This window comes from Suncus etruscus, chromosome 15 (genome assembly GCF_024139225.1).
Source record: "Suncus etruscus isolate mSunEtr1 chromosome 15, mSunEtr1.pri.cur, whole genome shotgun sequence".
Taxonomy (NCBI): Eukaryota; Metazoa; Chordata; class Mammalia; order Eulipotyphla; family Soricidae; genus Suncus; species Suncus etruscus.
Window position 1 is genome coordinate 1,721,510 of NC_064862.1, and position 20,798 is coordinate 1,742,307.

A 20,798-nucleotide genomic window follows, 5' to 3' on the forward strand; every position below is an offset into this window, starting at 1 on the left:
ACTTGACAGAACAGTCAAACATCTTAGCCCCAATCAAAGAAGGCTTCCATGCAAGAGGAAGAAGCAAGTCTGGGGCTCAGCAATCAGAGTATTCTGAAGTGCACTAATGGTGGTGGCAGGCACTATTATTCGGCCAGTTCACTGTCCATCACCTGAGCTATGCAAAGGGCACAAGATATCCAGTACAGAATTCTCTGGTCAGCTCAATGTGAATGAATCTTAAGGAACCCACGGCAAATTGTGCCCCGTTTGTTTCCCAGCTGCTGAGACACAATATGATCCCTTTGCTCAATCCACGTAGCCCCAAGTTCTCTTTGCAACATGTGTCGTCCAAAAATGAATTAGGGTGAGCCTGCCATGTCACACGCCAAATCTGGAAGTCTTCATGTCCAGCTATTTTGAGAGAGAAAAAAAATTCAATCCTTTGTGTACACATTGAGTTTTATTGTAACAAAGCAACTTGTACACTTTTAACGTTCAAAACTGAGCATCTTTCCTTTCCAGTGAAGCAAAAAAGAAATTTTAAAAATGAACAGGAACAAAATTACAATAGAGAACGTCAATTCCAGAGAAGTTCCTACAGGTTTCTGCTGGTTCTCCCTTCCAGTGGCAGGGCTCAAGTCATCATTAGGAGAGAATTTTATTTTAAAAGGATGTCCGTTAAACATCACAATTAAACATGCCAAAGGAGAAGTCATGTTGTCCAGATGCCCACTTAACCCACCCAAACATCTCAAGCCCACCCTTTTGCTGCCGTTCTATAACCCCCTTTTACTTTTTGTAAAGTGTTTTTCTTTTCTTAAACAAGAGAAAGTAGACGGATACATGTTGGCAAATGCTAACTGTCCATATGCACACAGAGACGGTGTGATCTCTGAGCCCGAAATGCAGAGAAAGGAGGGGGAAAGCTAGACTTCTGTGCACTACTACACAGGGGCCCAGCACCCTCGGCTTCCAGCGCATCAAAGGGAGCAAAAGGGCTTTCTCTTCCCCACAGAGCACGGCGGTGTTGATTCCACAGTGTTTGCAGAGGCAAGAAGGGATACAACGAATTTGGAACAGAAAGCGGTAGAGATCTTTTTCCCCCACTCAATTCTGTTCAAGGTTTCCCCAAATGAAGTTGAGAACCATGGTGTAAAGGAGAAAAGAGACCTCGAAAGCGGAGAATGAGCACAAGAGGGCGGGGAGGGGAGAAGAAAAGACAAGGCTGCAACTTGCTCCCAGGGATCGGAGGAAATGAGAAGGGACGGAAAACCGTCTGTGTTCCTTTAGTCGTCTTCTCCTTCCTCCTCCTCTCCTTCCTCCCCTCATCATCATCTTCATCTTCTTCACCTTCATCTTCATCCCTTCTCATCAATATCTTCCAACCCTTCTTCCTCTTTCATCTTCTTCTTCTTCTTCTTCTTCTTCTTCTTCTTCTTCTTCTTCTTCTTCTTCTTCTTCTTCTTCTTCTTCTTCTTCTTCTTCTTCTTCTTCTTCTTCTTCTTCTTCTTCTTCTTCTTCTTCTCCGTCCCCTTCTTCATCATCCATGTCAGGAACCAAGTACAGGAGTTGGCCAAATGCCATCCTTGACAACCTCGCCCAGCTCGCCTGCCCCAGCATCAGAGTGGTCGGTGGACCAGGGAAAGCAACTCTCGGGTTCCTCCTGCTGCCTCTTCCTGCTGGCCTTATTCTGCGTGTGACTTGAGCGTTTGGTCAAATCCTTTCCAGATTTCCATTTGACTTCAGTGGCCTTCGAAGATGGATCACCACTCTCATTCAGATGGAATTCTTTGGAGAGAATTTAGTTTCGAAATAAGGGTTTTCATCAACATAAAAATCTATTCTGTTACTGATTTAATATCTTCAAACTCTGTCACTTCAACTCTTGTCAAATACTGCAGCGTTTCTTCATCCTCCTCCCCATGCAGTGCAGACACTTGCGGATGGTTGACAAACGTCGTTACCCCAAATTGGGGATGTTGGCGATCAATTCCGACCTCTTCTCAAGAAAGGCTGACGGAGTTTGTTATATTTCTGTTCTACTTTCAAAATCTCCTCACTGGCGTGTTCATCAAGTCTGTGTGTTTCATTTTGTACTTCATTGATATGTTCAGTTGCTTCCTGTTGTTCTTTTTCTCCCTTCCTCGGGCCCAGCGAGCTGAGCGCCTCCTCGGCCTTGGGGTCGGCGGCTGCACCCCGGGGCTGGGAATCCGGGCAGGTGCGGGAGTCGCAGCGGCGGGGCCAGAGCACCTAGCTGGCCCAGGTGAGGCCCTTTAAAAGCCGCCTTTTGGAAACTTTTAATCTAATTAAAGGACCACGGTTTCCAAACCTATATTCAGCTGAGTTTTAGGTTCATCATACTTCAATACCAATTCCACACTTGTTTCAACTCCCATCACTCGAGTTCCTATTCTCCATCATCCCGCCATGTTCCGCATACCACCTTGGCAGACATATTAAAGGTCAGTGGTTTCAGTTTACATTCTATGTTTTCAGTGTTGAATCTGTTCTTGGTATATATAGGTAGAGCACTCTCCTATGTCTTCAATAAAATTGAAGTCCATATCTCTGTCCTCACATTACTTCCCTTTCTCATCTTCTTCCTTCCCGCCTTGATTTCTTTTCTTCTCTGTCCTTTTCCTCCCTAAGTTCTGGCATCAAAAGTGATCTCGGTATGCCACCTTTTGCTACATTGCATTTTCTCATCCAGTTATTCTACATACCACAGATAGGAGAGGTAATTCTGTGTTTGCCTTTCTTCTGGCTCAACATATCTTCTAGTTCCAATCAGGTTGCAGCAAATTACATAATTTTATTTTTCCTTATAGCTGTATAATATTCCATTGTGTATATAATCCTGTCATAATCTTTTCATCTGCTGTTGGAAACCTAGATCAATTGCATGTCTTAGCTATTGTACAAAGTACAACCATGAATAATAGTGTCCTTTTGAATGAGTGTGGATAGATTCACACATCTTGAGGATAGACAACACAAAGTGGAATTACTATGTGTATTATGTTTTATGGTAGCTCAATTTGGGGGGGGTGGATCACACTTGGCGGTGCTCAGGGGTTACTCCTGGCTCTGTACTCAGAAATTACTCATGGCAGACTCGGGGACAACATGGGGTGCCAGGATTTGAACCAGGGTTGTCCTAGATAGGCCACACACAAGGCAAACGCCCTGCATCTGTGCTATCTCTTGGGCATTATGGTAGCTCAATTTTAAGTTTACTGAGAACTCTCTATACCGTTGTCCACAGAGGTTGAACCAGACCTCATTCCCATTAGTAACAGCTGAGAATTCTCTTTATTTTTCCACCACCTCCCCAAATGCAGATTGTTCCCATTATTTTGGTTTTGTATTTTTGTTTGTTTGTTTGTTTCAGTTTGGGCCACATATTAGCTGTGCTCAGGGGTTACTCCTGGCTCTGCACTTGGAAATCACTCCTGGTGGGCTCAAGGAACGTTATGGGATGCTGAGAATCCAACCTTAGTTGGCTGGGAGCAAGACAAGTACCTTACCAGCTGTACTACTGTTCTGGTTGGTCCCTTTATTATTTTTGATCTGTGTCATTCTCATTGGTGTGAGATGATATCATTGTTCTCTTGATTTAGATTTCCCCAATGTTGAGTTGATGAGCATTTTTTTCCATGTGCCTACTGTGATCTGCTTGTTTTTCCTCTGAGAAGTGTCTGTTCATTTTTTCTTCACATTTTTGATAGAATTTTTAAATTTGTTTTTGTTAATTTCTGTTAATACTTGATATGTCCTAGATATCAAGCCTTTATCTAGATTGCTGAATATGAATGTAATATTTTTATTATTTAGCTAGCTGTCTTTTAGTTTTAGTTCATGTTTCTCTTGCCATGAAGAAATTCTTTAAATTAATGTATTACGATTTGGTTATTTTTGTTGTTATTGCCTTTGCAGAGTATCAAACCACTGAAGATGTCTTTGAAGTCCAAATCTTAAAACATTCTGCCTATTTTTTAATGCACTTTATAGTTTCTGGTCAGATGCAGAGGTCTTTGCTCCACTTTGAATTGACTTTTGTGTAAGGTGTGTGATATGTATTGATCTTTAATTTCTTACAAATAGTTATCCAGTTATCCTAGCACCATTTGTTGAAGCAGCTATCTTTACTTTATTTCATGTCCTCAGCTCTTTTCTCAAAAATATCAAGCCTGAAACCATAAGATATATGGAAAAACACGTAGGTAAAACACTCCATGACATTGACACTAAAGGCATCTTCAAGGAGGAAACCGCACTCTTCAAACAAGTGAAAGCAGAAATTAACAGATGGGAATACATTAAGCTGAGTAGTTTCTGCACCTCAAAGGAAATAATGCCTCGGATACAAAAGCCACCCACAGAATGGGAGAAACTATTCACCTAATAACCATCAGATCAGGGGTTAATATTGAAAATATACATGATACTAAAAAAGACCATCTAACCCCATAAGAAAACGGGGAGAAGAAATGAACAGACAATTCCTCAAAGAACAACTACAAATGAGCAAAAACACACATGAAAAACTGTTCCACATCATTAATCATCAGGGAGATGCAAATCAAAACAACAATGAGGTACCATCTCACACCACAGAGAATGGCGCACATCACAAAGAACAAGAACAATCAGTGCTGGTGGGGACGTGGAGAGAAAGGAACTCATACATATGGGGTTTTGTCATTGAGTATTCGACTGTGACCCACTGATAGGAGACCCTATTATTCAAACACTTTTAATCGCTATATCTTTATAATAGTGTTAGTATATTAAATTTTCGTAAGAAATTATTTCATACAAATGTTATAGCTTTAGACCAGAGAGATAGTACAGAAGGCAGGGTTCTTACCTTGCATGTGGTCAACCCAGGTTCAATTTCTGGCACCACATATGGTCCTCCAAGCCCTGCTAGGAATAATCTCTGAGCACAAAGTCAGAGAATTTCATGAGCACTGGGTATGGCCTAAATATCCAAAAGATAAATTATGGCTCTATATTTATAATATATGTCATTATTCAGTAGTATAATGTTTACATCAATGTCTTGCATACTTACTTATTCATTGATGCTTTTTGTGGATTCTAGAAAGATTCCAATATTTTATATCACATTCAACTATTCATTGCTAGTTGAAAATAAAAGAGTTGTCTATCCCTTTTCACTTCCACTCTTTTCTAGTGTCACTGCTGGGTTAACACTGTCATTTCCAGTAAAGGCTAGAACAGTAAAATCTACATCCTGCAAGTGCTCCTGAAGTAGCTGTATCATTGTGTTTTCCAAATTCTTTTTTTTTTTTTCTCTTTTACTAATTTTAGAAATTGATGGGAGATTTGAAAGGCAAAAGTAACTTAAAGGTCACATTTTTGTTGCTTTCATTGTTTTGGCTTGTAGAAAAGGTCACTGAGAGAAGGAATTTTTGTGGTGGAATTTTTGTGAACTAAAATTGGCTAACATTTCACAAGAATTCAATAAAGAAGCAACTTGGACATATGGTTTACTCATTTTGGATTCCTAAATTGCAGCTTTGGTGGCATATTCTCTGACTTTTATTACATTCAGTTGATTATATGACGATTTGTTGTGGTATTTTTGAGGGATCATGTTTATGTGGTTCGGTAAAGCCAGTGACTTTATATGTATCCTAATCTCCTTTATTAAATAGATATTTAATATTAATATTTAATATTAAGTATTCAGAATCATATTTCTCTAGTTCCTATTTGTCAGCTTTTACAGAGAAATGCAACTAAGTTTTAAATTTAACGTAGCATTTTTATGCAATAGTCTTGTCATTTCAATTATTTTATATTAACGATTTACCCATAACTTACTTTAACTTTCTATGTATATGAAATTTCTCCTGCTAGTAATGATTAATCTGAATTAATAATAACTGTATGTTAAATCTAAAGTTTTGCTTGGCTAATGTTTCAATGAAGGGCTTTTTGGAATAAAATTTAAAGGTTATTTTCTTAGTTCCTCTCTTTTTTTTTTTTTTTTTTGGTTTTTGGGCCACACCCGTTTGACGCTCAGGGGTTACTCCTGGCTATGTGCTCAGAAATCGTCCCTGGCTTGGGGGGACCATATGGGACGCCGGGGGATTGAACCGCGGTCCTTCCTTGGCTAGCGCTTGCAAGGCAGACACCTTACCTCCAGCACCACCTACCCGGCCCCTTAGTTCCTCTCTTAAAGGGAAATAGTCTTTGATATTTCACCATTATGGTGAAATAAGGTTGTTTGCAATAAGGTTGTTATATTTATAGATTCTTTTTTCATCAGTATATGAATGTAAATCAGTATCTTGGCTTTGTTAAGGTCATATTTTAAGCCTTCATTGCATTTTTTTTTTATTTTTTTGGTTTTTGGGTCACACCCGGCAGTGCTCAGGAGTTACTCCTGGCTCTACGCTCAGAAATTGCTCCTGGCAGGCTCGGGGGACCATATGGGATCCGGGATTCAAACCACTGTCCTTCTGCATGCAAGGCAAATGCCCTACCTCCATGCTATTTCTCCGGCCCCCCTCATTGCATTTTGAAGCTTATTAAATGAATTTTTCACAAATAATAGATCATTGTTATGATTTTATTTAATATAGTCATTTAGTGGATCCTGCAATCACTCACTTTGTCATGATATAGTACCTTTTAAATATATTGGTTAGTACATCATAATCAGAATTGTTACCTCTTGTATCAGTATCTATCAATCAATATCTGGATAAATATATTGCTTATTATTTTATTGAGTTACTTTTATTATTGTTAAAATTCATAAGATCTGGGGCCGGGCGGTGGCGCTAAAGGTAAGGTGCCTGCCTTGCCTGCGCTAGCCTTGGACGGACCGCAGTTTGATCCCCCGGTGTCCCATATGGTCCCCCAAGCCAGGAGCAACTTCTGAGCACATAGCCAGGAGTAACCCCTGAGCGTTACCGGGTGTGGCCCAAAAACCAAAAAAAAAAAAAAAAAATTCATAAGATCTAACAAGTTGAGAATTGTGTATTCAAGAATATGGTTTAACTTTCATTTAAAAATTTTGCTGAATCCAGTATATATTCCTTTTGTTTCTGAATACTATATTTTCTATGATGCCATCATTTATTTACCAAACACTTGTGAATGGATGTTTGGATTTTTTTTTGGTTTGTTACAAATATAATTGCTATGAATATTTGAGTGAAAGTACTTGCATTGTTTTATTTCTAGAGAGAAGAAGAATGGCTAAATCATAGCATAAGTACTGACTTAAATTTTTTTTTTTTTTTTTTTTGGTTTTTGGGTCACACCCGGCAGGGTTCAGGGATTACTCCTGGCTCTATGCTCAGAAATCGTTCCTGGCAGGCACGGGGGACCATATGGAATGCCGGGATTCGAACCACCGTCCTTCTGCGTGCAAGGCAAACACCTTACCTCCATGTTATCTCTCGGGTCCCACCATCAATTTTTGAAAATAATTGTAGCTATACTAGCAGTGTGAAAAATATCTTTATTTCAGATTCTGTTAATTTGATATTATCAGTAATTTTTTGCGGGGGAGGAACACCTGATGGTGCTCAAGGGTTACTCATGAGCTCAGAAATCGTTCTTGGCTCTGTAGCTACAGAGACATGATTTTATCATCCACGATGGAGTGGAAAGTTTCCAGACACCACCAAAGGACCAAGGGGAGAGTAAAAGAACATGTATGGAGCCTGTAGTTATTCCCATGACAGTATACTTCAAGGGCGGAGAAACCCTGTATCTCTTAGCCCAAGGAATTCCCTAACTAATTTCCCCAATGTTTACTATGCCTATGCAAGAAAAAAAAAAAAAAAGAGAGAAGTACAAATTAACTTTTTTTTGTTTTGCTGTTGTTGTTTGTTGTTTTTTTCTCCCATGTGTTTTCTTTTTTTGGTGTGCTTTGTTTTGTTTTTATTTCAGGACCATGGTTATTGTGTGATTGGTGTCTTTATTGCTGTCGTGCTTTTTGAGTTTTTTGTTTGATATTTTTAAATTTTTTTTAGTAGTGTTGCTGTGTTTTTCTTCCCTTTTTTCCTTTCTTCTCTTAAATTGATATTTATAACCTCTAGAAGAACTCCTCCCATTTTTTGCTTGTTTGATTTTTGCCCCATTTTATTTTATTTTTTTCTTTCTTTCAAACAGAACAATATAATTTGAACCATCTTGTTCCGTGTCACAAATTGAGGGGAAAATAATGTAGAGTACCAAGACCAGACAGTTGTATGAAAATTAAGTAGAAATAAAAAAAAAATAATCAGACTTAAACACCAAATTCAAAGCCAAGGACAACAGAATCGACACCCAATCGACCCCCCATGCTAGACACAGAGTGGACCACTTATACTAGCAACCCAGGGGGCACAGGAGGGGGATATGGGATGCATGCTGGGAACAGGGGTGGAAGGAGGACAACATTGGTGGGGGAATGTCTCTGATTCAATGTCACCATGTACCTAGAAAATTACTGTGAAAGATTTGTAACCCACTTTGGTCAAAATAAAAATTAAAAAAAAAAAAAAAGAAAAGAAAAGAAAGAAATTGCTCTTGGCTAGGAGGGCCATATAAGATGCCAGGATCGAACCTGGGTTCATTCCAGATCATCTGCGTGTAAAGCAGATGCCCTACAGCTGTGCTATCACTCCAGCTCAATATTATCAGCTTGTTTAAAATAGTCATTCTAATAGCTGTATACCTGATAAAAGTTTATGTGCATTTCTCTGTTCACTAATGGTATTCATTTACTTATTTGACATCTTTAGAAATTTCTTGATGAGGTGTCTGGGTATATATTGCTTATTATTTTATTGAGTTATTTTTATTGTTAAAATTCATAAGATCTAACAAGTTGAGAATTGTGTATGCAAGAATATGGTTTAACTTTTCATTCTATTTACAATGCTATTTAAATACTAGTAGTTTAAAATTTTGCTGAATCCAGTATATATTATTTTAATAAGTATTATTTTGATATTGTATAAGAAAGAATATTGATTCAGCTAGATTTATAGTCCAACGCAGTATCATTTGCCTTGCTTGTGTCCGTCCAACTTGGGTTTGATCCCTCACACTGTACATGGTTCCAAAGTACTGCCCGGAGTGACCCAAGCACAGAACCAGGAAGAAGTCCCGAGGTGTGGCCCCAAACCTTCTGAGCTGGCCTTCCTCTTCACCAATATTTGTTTAATCCAAAGCCAAATTTTTTTCTATTACCTTCAAGAAGTTTCATAATTTTAAGATCTATGCTTAGATAAGTTTTTTGTTTGTTTGAGGGTTATATTTGGTGGTGCTCAGGGATTACTCTTGAGGAAGGGTTCCTGGACTAATTAATATAGGGTGACAAAATAGAACCCGAGTCCACAGGGTGCAAGACAAGTGCACTGCCTGCTGTTCTACTGCTCCAGACATTATTTAAGATATTTTTTTATTCTATAAGTATGGATTCAAGTTCTGTTGTTTTGCCTTAAATTTCTGTTTGAATTGTGTAATTGTTTTTGTGGTGTTTGGCCAGTAAATTGCTTCGACAGTATTAAAGAATTTTGCCAAATTGGATGAGAGAGAGACAGAGAATAGAAGATAAAATACTTGTCTTGTATGCAGCCAGCCTTTGTTCATTCCTCCGCACTACTTATGATTCCCTAAGCATTTACATGGGTCATTCCTGAGTAAAAAGTTAGAAACAATCCCTGAGTACTCCCAGGAGTGGGTCACATATAAAAATATATTTGCCTGATTATTAAAACTGGAAAGACATTCTCATGTGTAACATTATGTGTCATATTTCAGTAACAAGTCATTCTGAGAGTTCATAAAATTAATTTAGGAATATTTTATATTTCCATTTTTTGTAATATCTTTATTTAGGCACCAAGGTACCAAAATAAACATGGGTAAATATGTTTGTAGTTGAGTTTCAATCATAAAAAGAACACTCTCCTTCACCAGTGCAACCTTCCCACCACCAATGGCCCCTATCTTCCTCCTCCCCCATCTCCTGCATTTATTTGAGATAGGCATTTTATTTCTCTCACTCATTAGCATTGTTGTGATAGTTGTTTGGATAGCTATTTCTCTAGATGCACTCACCAATCTTTGAGGTAAGCTTTCAAATTTCATCTCTATTGTGTCTGGGTATTTTCGATTGACAGAGTTAGAAAAATCCCATAATCCCAGAGATATTATTATCATACTTTTATTTTTATTATTTTTTGGGGGGTCACACCTGGCAGCTACTCTGGCTCTACGCTCATAAATCGCTCCTGGCAGGCTCGGGGGACCATATGGGATGTCTGTATTCGAACCACCGCCACTCTGCTTGCAAGGCAAACACCTTACCTCCAAGCTATCTCTCCGGCTCATGTCTTTTATTTCTCTTAAATCCCATAGATGAGTGAGACTATTCTGTGTCTATCTCCCTCTGATTTATTTCACTCAGCATAATAGTTTTCATGTTCATCTATGTATAGGAAAATTTCATGAATTCATAATTCCTGATGGCTGCATAGTATTCCATTGTATATATGTACCACAGTATGTGTAGCCACTCAGCTGTTGTTGGGCATCTGGTTGTTTCCAGATTCTGGCTATTGTAAATAGAGGTGCAAAAAGCATATAAATATATAACTTGTTGAAAGATAAAAATTAGTAAAATAGATATGAAAGTTTTTGTAAAACAATGAATAACATTACTTGTCTGAAAGAAAATTTGAAAATGTTTGAGCTAAGTAAATATTAGAGAAGAAAAGAAGAAAAAACTATGGACTCAAATACTCCAGGTATGTTGGTATTTGGGCTGTTATCAGCAAGAGATTTTGGATTGAGTGCATGCATCAGCCCCCTGCCTTCTCCTACTCCCGGAATCCCCGGTAGCCAAAACACGCCCCACAAAAACTGCAGCATCAACAATAAATAGTACTTGGAACTCCAGGACTGTGCAGCCACAAATAGCATTTTTATTTAATGCTGTCATTTCTTAGGAACAGGCCAATGTGTAGTTAAAGTCACCCTATGTTCAGAAATAAATGAAGTAACAGAATGTTCAGCTAGCAACAAGAGCTTACTAAACCTTCTGATAATGATTTAATAATCTCATTGAAGATACAATAATTTTCATAAATTTGCTTGTCACTATACTTTTATTCACTTCTTTTTAATTTTTCTCTTTTAAAATAATTTTTCTCCCATTTATTTGGAAGCAAATGTATTAAGATGAACTATGTGATACATGCTCTTTAAATAAAGTACATTTAGGAGGGCCCGGAGAAATAGCACAGCGGCGTTTGCTTTGCAAGCAGCCAATCCAGGACCAAAGGTGGTTGGTTCGAATCCCGGTGTCCCATATGGTCCCCCGTGCTTGCCAGGAGCTATTTCTGAGCAGACAGCCAGGAGTAACCTCTGAGCACCGCTGGGTGTGGCCCAAAAACTAAATAAAGTACATTTAGCAGGGAGGTAAGGTGTTTGCCTTTCTTGCAGAAGGACGGTGGTTCAAATCCCGGCATCCCATATGGTTCCCCTGTGCCTGCCAAGGGCGATTTCTGAGCATAGAGCCAGAAGTAACCCCTGAGCGTGCCGGGTGTGACCCAAAAACAAAACAAAAAAAAAGTACATTTAAAAAATAAGTAAGACTTCCGCTGGCCAGAAGTCAGTATCTAGGACGGGACGGTGGGTCCTCCTGCCATCTAAATCTTGGCTCTCCATTAATGACAACAGAAGTCTGAAGGCACAGCAGTCAGAGGCGATGGCTCATTCAGGCTTCGTGGCATAAATTGTGACAGTAGATCTGAAAGAAGGGACCCAAACCTTCCATTGTGCTTCTAGAGACTCCTTCGAGTTTAGTTCTAGTTCAGCACATCCTCCTTGAGCCTCCAACTCTTGCAGTGTAACCGTGGCTCGTGGTCCCAAGAAGCATCTGAAATGTGTAGCAGCTCCAAAGAATTGGATGCTGGATAAATTGACTCTTCCACTCATCCTTTTCTTAAGAAACAGACTTAGGGCCGGGCGGTGGCGCTGGAGGTAAGTGCCTGCCTTGCCTGCGCTAGCCTAGGACGGACCGCGGTTCGATCCCCCGGCGCCCCATATGGTCCCCCAAGAAGCCAGGAGCAACTTCTGAGCGCATAGCCAGGAGTAACCCCTGAGCGTCACAGGGTGTGGCCCAAAAACCAAAAAAAAAAAAAAAAAAAAGAGACAGACTTAAATATGCTCTAAGTGAAGATCTGCGTGAAGATCTGCATGCAGAGGTTCATTAAGATTGCTGGCAAGGCCCACCTTGCCCTACAGGTTTTATGGATGTCATCAGTGTTGATAAGGCTGGAGAGAATTTCCTTCTGATTTATGACACCAAGGGACACTTTGCTGTTCATCGTATTACATCCGTGGAAGCCAAGTACAAATTATGCAAAGTGCGTAAGGTCTTGTTGGCTTCAAAGGAATCCCTCATTTGGTACTCACGATGCTCGCACCATTCGCTATCCTGATCCTTTTTATCAAGGTGAATGACACCATTCAGTTTGATTTGGAGAGTGACAGATAACTGATTTCATCAGTCATGACATCTCTTTCCTTCTCAAAATTAAGTTAAAATAACTAAAGAACCACAAAGAGGAAAATCAATATATAAAATTTAAGGCCAGCCTGGCATACCATGAGAATACCAAAAGAAAATAAAGTTACTTTGTGTGTTGCTTATTTTGACCCAATTTCTACAAAGAAAATGTATTCATGTATAATTCATTAGAAACTATTGGTACGTTGTCATTAATAAATAAGCTATATGGGTAGAGTTGTTATAATAAAATTTAACAGCTAAGACTCTAAAAGTCACATGTTTGACAAATGTCATAAAGATGATCTTCAATAAGGACAATGATCAGACTAAAGATCCTTACTTAATTCATGCGGAATTTATGATACAATAAAAATCTAACTACATATATTTATTTCAAGTGAAATAGGAAATTGCATCAGTGACATTTACTTATTTTTATAACCTTTTGTTTTTGTTTTTGGGCCACACCCAGTGATGCTCAGGAGTTCCTCCTGGTTATGAGCTCAGAAATTGCTCCTGGCTTGGGGGACGATCTGGGACACCAGGGGATTGAACCATGGTCCGTCCTAGGCTCGCGCGGGCAAGACAGAAGCCTTACCCCCTTGCATCACTGCTCCGGCCCCATAACCTTTTCTAATAGAGTTGAAATGTTAACTCTTTAAAAGAAGTTACAGTTGTGTCAATACTTTTATTATATACAGTTATAACATCTCCACCCTGTCTTATATTTTGAATTATTATAGTTTAGGTCATACATTTACAATAATGTTGGCATTTTTTGTTTGTGTTTTGGGCCACACCAGTGACACTTAGGGGTTACTCCTGGCTATAAGCTTAGAAATCGCCCCTGTTGAGGGACCATATGGGACACCGGGGAATCGAACCGCAGTCCATCCTAGGCTAGCACGCGCAAGGCAGATGCCTTACAACCTGCACCACCACTCAGGCCCTATAATGCTGACATTTATACAGTTGATGTATAGTTACTTCCCTCTGTGGCCTATATGTCAAAGATACTCCATCAGTGCTCTAGTACTATTTCTAGTCTATTATTTTTATGTTCCTTTAGATACATGGATCTTTCTTCTCTAGTCCTTATTTTTGTTCATCTCTGTCCAAGTTCTATTAATTTTTATTGCTTTATCATATCTTGTATTTCATAATTTAACATTCTTGTTTTGCAAAATTGTCTGTTGGATTTTGCATTTTTATTTAGATAAAATTTAGAGTATTATTAATAAAAATTGACACAATTTATTAGAAAAACACTAGAATTCTAAATACATTAAAGGATTATTGACATCATTAAAGTATCATTCAGTTAATCCATTGCTTCCAAGTGTTAAGATGTGGCAAGATAAGTCAATTCCAAAGATATAAACCCACTTTTGCCCTTCTTTAGTTCTCTTATTAGATGCAGTAGTGTGAGATACTAATATAGAGAAGTAATCTTGAATTTACAGATATTAATGTGCAGTTAATTTATTAGCAGTAAAGTCTTAGGTATGTCTAGAAAATGTTGTTATTCCAATGAAGACTTTTTTCCCCTTTATTATGAAAGAGGTTTAGCTGAGAAAAGAGGCCACATCCAGGGCTCAATGTTCTTTTCACCTCTTAACAAATTAGATGTTGGCAGTAATGTCAGTCAGGTGAGCCAGAGAGTTTGAGTACATCACAGCTACATCCGTACCATTAAGGCCAATTTATTAATGGGTCCACTGAGCAAGCATTGGGCAAAAGAGGCTGGCAAGCAAGCTGGATGGCACCCACAGGCTGCTAATGTCAACCTGTGAGATCTCCTCTCCAACAAATAACTTTAGTGTACAGAAAGATGGGAACCAATATCATTATAGTTTGTTCAGAAAAATCTAATAATTTCTTCCCTGCATTTCCTTGCCAATCTTCTATTTCAAATTCTGTCCATGTATAAAAGCTATTCATAAGTTCTCAGTTGGTCATCCTTCACTCCAGTTGTGGAAGAATTATTCTCATTTAGAAGATTTTCTTTCACCACTGATTCTCCATCAGATAATAAGCAGACTGGGGATGTTGCAGTGGGGACTGGGAGTAAGAAAACTATTACTATTGTAAAAAGTAGATGCTAGGGTATTCATCCAGTTATAAACTTGTCAGAAGAACACACTGGACCCAGAAAGCAAAAGTCCATCCCACTTCAGAGTTTCTCTAGCTAAATATAACAATACTGAAAGGCTACTGACTTATCTTCACAGCAGAGATACTGAAAGACTAGATTTGAAAGGGAGAGCAATAATCAACTCCACGGTGTTTTCTGTTTGTTTGTTTTGCAGGAGTGCACACCTGGGGGGTACTCAGGGGATCATTTGAGGTACTGAGGATTGAACCTGGATTAGCCTCATGAAAGGTATGAGGCTATCAGCTATAATATCATTCCAACCCTTTAACTTTTGTAAAGTATTACTTAGCCCCAAAAGCCATTTTACCTCGAATAATGGTGGTTATTCCTGCATCAGATTGTAGGTAAGCAGAGTAGAAGTAGGTCCTTAAAAGGGGAGAACAAAATATTTCACAAGTGTTCACACACATACACACACGCACACACACACACACACACACACACACACTGCTCTTTTAAAATGAAATATTCTTGTGTGTGTGGGGGGGGGAGGGTTAGGCCATACCTGGCAGCACGAAGGGGTTACTACTGACTCTGTGCTCAGAACTTACTTCTGGCAGTCTCTGGGGCCATAAGAGATGCTGGGGATGCAGGTTGGCCTCATGCTGTACTATTGCTCTGTGTCCCCCACCCCCCCAAAAAAAAAAAAAAAACAACTTTCTTTATTCCTATACTCCACCTTGCCCCACTTCCCTCCACTTTCCTGTTTTTGCAGACTGGAGGTCAAATACACCCTAGTGGAGGAGTTTATACAACTTGATTGTGGTCTTCACTAGGGGGTCTCCACTCCTGGACTTCCTTCTTTCTTTTTAAGTTTTGGTGATTGCTGTAAGTTACACAATTTTTAGTTATGGTGTTTGCCTAACCGTGGCTCTTGCCCGTGTGTGGTGTTCTGGTAACTGCTAAGGTGTCAAACAGTACCACACCCTGGGTACTGCTGGAGCATGTGTCAATACTGGAAACTATATTACCATATGTTTGTTAGGCAGGCACCTGTGCCTCTGAGTCATCCTTGGGACCCTCAATATTTTCTAAAAAAGCAATTGTGCCATAATCCATCGAAACTAAACAATTATTGCCCAGTGAGAAGAACTTAAAGTCATAACTACTTATTCCAGTTCCAAAGATAGGATCCTCAAATAAAGTCAATCTTGATTAGGTTCAAGTTTGGTTATAAGATGAGTAAGTTTATCCCTCATGCTTAAATATATAAAAAATGATGTGGAATGGGACAATAATAATAAATGATCAGGGGCAAAACAGAGACGTGGTATGCTATGACTGTGAACAGACACCCTATCCTGCAAGACAGATTAATAAGGGTAAGAAAGAACTACAACACAGAACCGAGACCTTTGATCATACATCAGGGTCAACTTTTCCTTTGTCCACTGTGCTTAAAACTTCTGCTCTTTGAAAATCAGTAAAGAGGAATTTTATCTGGGACATTAATGTTGAGACAGATGATCCATAGATACCTTCATCAGGCTAAAGGCTTTCTGGTAATCATTTAAACTATACTTGAGCTACCAGTCTGTATCACTTGTGGAAAGTTATTAGCTTATGACACATAAGTTTTGAATATGAATTCCATGTCTTTCCTGTTTTCCATCTGTTAAGTACTGACCGAGTAGTTCTGTTAATATCCCTAGATCTTAGTTCAGTATCTTTGCCATATACTATTAGAAGAGATGGTTATAGCATCGGAGTCTATCTGCTATTTTATACCTTTCGACTGGCATCAGGAGTAATTTATTTTTTCCATTGATAAGGGAACACAACAGAGAATATTTGGAAAGAAGCCGGAGGGGTAGGCTTCACTGATTCTATTGTTCTGTTGGGTCTACATTCTTAGTGTATTCATTACCTAGGGCAGGAAATTCATTTGTTTCTATTGGCCGCATACATAGTATCCAATGCTAACCAGGATAACTAGAACATGGAGTAGAAGGGCAACTCGCAATGATCTTGTATATTTGGTATCCCACTTTAGCTGTGTCTTTCAGTAAGACCAGAATGAGCTCGTTTGCAGGGGTGGCAGTATGTCATTGATAGAAAGGGTCGTGGCCCATGCTCTACCGGTGCGCCTTGTTCTTTTACTTGGTTGTCCCCTAGCTCATCTAACTAGTCCTCTTACACAGAAGCCGGCTGTCCACCCTGTTCCGTCTGCCTAGCCTTTCGGCCTTTTCTCGGCTTGGTGGTCGGCTGGCAGCCAAGTGTCACCTCGCACCCCCACTCGGACGTCGCTGGGGCGATTCGGCCTCTTGCACATAGTGTTCTAGTCGACAGGAGCCAGGGAATCTTTTAAAGCTAAGCTGGAAAACATAAAGCGAATGGAGATGCCGATGTCTAAGGAGTGTGTGTGTGTGTGTGTGTGTGTGTGTGTGTGTGTGTGTGTGTGTGTGTGTGTGTGTGTGTGTGATGGGGCCGCCCTGGGGGTGCTCGGGGACAGGCGGGGGGCTGGGGGCAGCCCGGGTTCCAGGTGCCCAGGCCTTCCTTCCTTCCTTCCTTCCTTCCTTCCTTCCTTCCTTCCTTCCTTCCTTCCTTCCTTCCTCCCTCCTTCCTCCTTCCTTCCTTCCTTCCTCCCTCCTCCCTCCTCCCTTCCTTCCTTCCTTCCTTCCTTCCTTCCTCCCTCCTTCCTCCTTCCTTCCTTCCTTCCTTCCTCCCTCCTTCCTTCCTTCCTTCCTTCCTTCCTTCCTCCCTCCTTCCTCCTTCCTTCCTTCCTTCCTCCCTCCTCCCTCCTCCCTTCCTTCCTTCCTTCCTTCCTCCCTCCCTCCCTCCCTCCCTCCTTCCTTCCTTCCTTCCTTCCTTCCTTCCTTCCTTGCTTTCCTCCCTGCCTTCCTCCTTCCTTTCTTCCTTCCTGACTTGCTCTCTCCTTCCTCCTTCCTTCCTTCCTTCCTCCCTCCCTCCCTCCCTCCCTCCCTCCCTCCTTCCTTCCTTCCTTCCTCCCTCCCTCCCTCCCCTCCCTCCCTCCTCCTCCCTCCCTCCCTCCCTCCCTCCCTCCCTCCTTCCTTCCTTCCTTCCTTCCTTCCTTCCTTCCTTCCTTCCTTTCCTCCCTCCCTCCCTCCTTCCTTCCTTCCTTCCTTCCTTCCTTCCTTCCTTCCTTCCTTCCTTCCTTCCTTCCTTCCTTCCTTCCTTCCTTCCCCGGGTGGGGAGCGCATTCCCGTCCGCCGGGTGCTGCTCGCGGGTCGCGCCGCCTGGGGAGCCTTGGAGCTGGGCGCGGGCCTCGGCGGCGGCCCTGTCCGGCTCTGTGGCCGAGTGGCCTCCGGGCCGGTTCCGTGCGGCTCGGCGCCCTGCCGCGGGCCCGCAGCGAGGGGCCCGGGCTGCGGAGGCGCCGGCTCGGCTCGGCTCGGCTCGGCTCGGCTCGGCTCGGCTCGGCTCGGCTCGCGGCCTCAGCCGAGGCACGAACGCGCGTGCAGCCGCTTCCGGCCCGGGGTGTCCTCCGGCCGCGGCTTCCGGCGTGGCGTGCCGCGGCGGGGGGGGGGGGTGGGGAGGGGGCGGCGCTTCGTCCCGAGCGGGGCGGCGCAAGGGGCGGCGGAAGGGGCGGGCTCGGGCGGGCAGCGAGAGCGGAAGCGGGCGGCTAGCGGGCCGCCGCGGCGGGGGCGCTCTGGCCGGGCGCGCGTCTCGGTGGCGCCGGCGCCGGCTCCGGCTCTGCTCATTGTCGCGGGCGGCGGCGGCGCGGCCAGGCCCGGTCCCGGAAGCTCAGCTCGGCGGACGCTGGGACTGCGACGCGCGAAGGACGGGAGCCCGCCGGGCCGGGCCGAGCCGAGCCGGGCCGCGCGGCTCCTAGCAACGGCGGGCGGCGTTCCATGGAGACGGGCCGCGCGCCCGCCCGCCGCGTCCTCGCCCTCGCCCTCGCCCTCGCCCCGCCGCTGCAGCTCGTCGTCCGCGGCCGCCGCTCGACGCACGGTAACGGCAGGGCGGGCGGGCCGGGGAGGCGAGGCGAGGCCAGGCGAGGCCGGGCGGGCGGGGGTCGAGGCGAGGCGAGGCCGGGCGAGGCCGGGCGGGCGCGGCTCGAGGCGAGATCGGGGCCGCTCGCTCGGGCGCGGAGGCTCCGGCAGCCGGGCCGGGCCGGGCCGGGCGGAGGCGGAGGCGGAGGCGGAGGGCGTCGGGCCGGGCGGCAGCGGGGCCGGTCCCCGCGGGCCCCGTCCCCCCTCCCGCCCGGCCCGGGCACGACAGCCGAGGTGTGCGTGCGCGCGCGCGTGTGTCGCTGTGTCTGTCTCCGTCTCCGTCTCTGCGTGCGCGTCCGCCCGTCCGCCGCTCCGTCTGTGTCTGGGGAAGGGCCCAAGGCCAAGAGAGCGGACTCGGCCCCGCACGGGCGCGCCCGCCTCTCCCAAAGTGCGGGGCGGACGGAAGGGAAGGGCGGCAGGACCCTCGGGCCTGCCTGGTCCGAGGCACGATCGCCCTGCCGAGGCCCCGGACGGGACGGGACGGGACGGGACGCGCGCTCGGCTTGGACCCCCGGCTCGGGACGCGCCCCCAGGCCCAGATCCCCGGCACACACGGGCCGGACCGCGGGGCAAAGTCCCAGGGAGAAAGTTCAACGCCCTCGCACGGCCCTTGGGGCGTCTACCCGCCCCCCCCCCCCGCAGCCCACCCGGGCCCAGTGCCCGCAGCCCACGCCCCGCGGCCCGAGTCTGCCCGGACAGCGCCCTCGCACCGCCTCGTTTGGTCCCCCATCTCGACTGCAGGGAAGGAAGGGACCGGAGGGAGTCGCAGCTCCTGGCCTTTCTGGCGAGGCTGGTCTCCAGCACTCTCATTCCGTAGCCCCTGTCCTCCAAATCAGCCTCCAAGGGTGACGACCTGCTTGCGACTCTGTGCTCCGGGCGGGTCGGCTGACGCTTGCTGGGATCCAGTATTGAACTCAACGACCAGCAGCCCCGCTGCGTCTTGCTTCACGCCCGTGCACAGACGGCTGGTTTCCTTTCAGAGGAGAAAGGTCTGAACGCTGACGGCGAACTTACCATTGCGTTTTGACAGGCCGTGAACGACCAGATGCTCCTTTCTCTTCTTTAGCTTACTAAACATCACTGGCAGCTGCTTAGTCCGTCCATACAGCTCGCCCTCGGCCCTGTGCTCAGGGAGGACCACAATGCAGGCTGTTGGGTAGTAGTGGCGCACGTGGGATTGCTTGCACTTCCTCTTCTGTCTCACTGTCATCTCTCCCTCCATTCTGTGTTTGAGTGACGGTGAGCTCATAAAAGTGACTTTTATGGAGTTTGCCTGGTTTCTTGTGAAGTTTACTATAGATATCCTTGGCCTTAGGCTCATCTTTATTGTCTTGACTTTCTGTGTTTCTCCCCTCTGGAGAATTGGAGTGGCTGTGTCAGAGTCTCTCTTTCTTTCTGAACCACTGCTGCTTGTGTAGTATGGCACGTAAGGGCCTTACCGTGTATCCAAGACTTATTTATTGAAATAAATAAATAAATGTAAAAACACTTGAAAATTTCAAAATAAAGATAGTCGAAAAAGTCCAAATAGTAAAACGATTTAATTGTAGGCTGGTCTCTTCTTAAAAGTCAGACTATTGTAGTGCCTGGCATGTGCTTTTAATTGCACCTTCAGGTTCCATCATTCTTTTTCTTGAAAAAAACATTGCATTTGTTTTTTTGTTTTTTTTTTTTGTGGTTTTTGGGTCACACCCGGCAGTGCTCAGGGGTTATTCCTGGCTCCAGGCTCAGACATTGCTCCTGGCAGGCACGGGAGGACCATATATGGGACGCCGGGATTCGAACCGATGACCTCCTGCATGAGAGGCAAACGCCTTACCTCCATGCTATCTCTCCGGCCCCATCATCTTTGTACCTGATTATTTTACTAAAACTGAATTTTGCTAACTTTAATCTGATGCTAAAAAAACTTCATGTCACTCAAAATTTTTGCATTTTCTGTTATGCACATGGAATGCTAAATTTGGTGTCACATTGTTTGAATACGTATAACATAGTTGAGTATTTTTCAAGAACTGAATATTTTCTTAGGAGTGAAGCGCATTATTTAAAAAATCAGCAAGTGCACTCAGTAATCTAGTTGAGTGAATGTCGATGTCGAATGCAACATTTAGATGGAGACCTATAATACCCTACGATCTATTTCCTTTTG

At 43.5% G+C, this 20,798-nt stretch overlaps 1 protein-coding gene and 1 pseudogene across 1 annotated transcript in view; one reads left to right on the forward strand and one right to left on the reverse strand.

Annotated features, from left to right (window-relative positions):
• Positions 1-1,257: 1,257 nt before the first annotated feature.
• On the reverse strand, positions 1,258-11,500 carry LOC126029714 (protein SET-like; annotated as a pseudogene).
• A 7,043-nt stretch (positions 11,501-18,543) lies between these two features.
• TBPL1 (TATA-box binding protein like 1) overlaps positions 18,544-20,798 on the forward strand; it is a 38,121-nt gene continuing 35,866 nt past the window's right edge. The window contains exon 1 of the mRNA XM_049788033.1: positions 18,544-18,605. The gene's annotated coding sequence lies outside the window, so the exon portion shown is untranslated. The remainder of the gene's footprint in view (positions 18,606-20,798) is intronic.